Here is a 1,432-nt window from a genome sequence, read left to right as displayed (position 1 = left end):
GTTCTCTGGAAAGATTAACAAAATTGACAACTTTAGCTAGGTTGACCAACAACAAAAAAGAGGCAGAAAGAACGCACAAATTAATGTTTTCCAGTAGTACACAGATAATGTATCCTGATTGCTAACAGATCAATGAAATGGGAAGTTGGTTTTACCAGAAGACAAATAAAATGCACAAACCATTAGCCAGGTTGACAGAAAGAGAGAGAGAGAGAGACCCAAATAAAAAAATCAGAAATGAAAGGGGGATATTACAACTGACACCATAGAAATACAAAGAATCATTAGAGACTATTGTAAACAATTTATGACAACAAATATGAAAACCTGGAAGATATGGATAAGTTTCTGGACACATACAAACTACCCAGACTGAACCAACAAGAGATAGAAAACCTGAACTAATCAATAACAAGCAACAAGATTTAAGTGATAATCATCAATCTCCCAACAAAGAAAAGCCCATGTTCAGACGGCTTTACAGTTGAATTCTGTCAAACCTTTAAAGAGGAATTAATACCAATTCTCCTCAAACTATTCCAAAAAATTGAAACAGAAGCCATTCTCCCAAACTCATTCTTTGAGGCCAGCATAACTCTGATACCAAAACCCAATAAAGACACAACAAAAAAATAAAATTACAGACCAATATCCATGATGAATATAGATTCAAAAATCCTCAAAAAGATATTATCAATCAGAATACAGTAACACATCCCCAAAATTATACACCATGTTCAAGTGGAATTCATGCCAGGGATGCAAGGATTGTTCAACATACGAAAGTCAATAAATGTGACACATCACATCAACAAAATCAGGGACAAAAATCATATGATTATCTTGGTAGATGCTGAAAAAGCATTTGACAAAATTCAACATTCCTTCATGATAAAGAGTCTCAACAAATTAGGTATAGAAGGAAAGTATCTCAACACAATAAAAGCCATCTATGAAAAGCCCACTGCCAGTATCATTCTGAATGGGGAAAACCTAAAGGCTTTTCCTTGAAGTACAGTAACAAGACAAGGATGTGCAATCTCACCAATTCTACTGATCATAGTACTGGAGTTACTAGTCAGAGCAATGAGGCAAGAGAAAGAAATAAAGGGCTTCCAGATTGGAAAATATGAAGTCAAACTGTCCCTACTTGTGGATGATTTGATACTATATATAGCAAAACTTAAAGACTCTATCAAAAAACTCCTAGAGCTGGTTAATAATTTCAGTAACATTGCAAGATACAAAATAAATGCCGCCAAGTCAGTTGCACTTATATTCTCCAATAGTGAGCTAACAGAAAGAGAAATCAAGAAAGTAAGCCCATTTACAACAATCAGGAAAAAAATAAAATACCTTGGAATCAACTTAACCAAGGTGAAAGATCTCTACAATGAGAACTACAAACCACTACTGAAAGAAATTAAAGAAA

This window comes from Galeopterus variegatus, unplaced genomic scaffold, assembly GCF_000696425.1.
Source record: "Galeopterus variegatus unplaced genomic scaffold, G_variegatus-3.0.2 Scaffold9367, whole genome shotgun sequence".
Lineage (NCBI taxonomy): Eukaryota > Metazoa > Chordata > Mammalia > Dermoptera > Cynocephalidae > Galeopterus > Galeopterus variegatus.
This window is presented reverse-complemented; position numbering follows the sequence as displayed.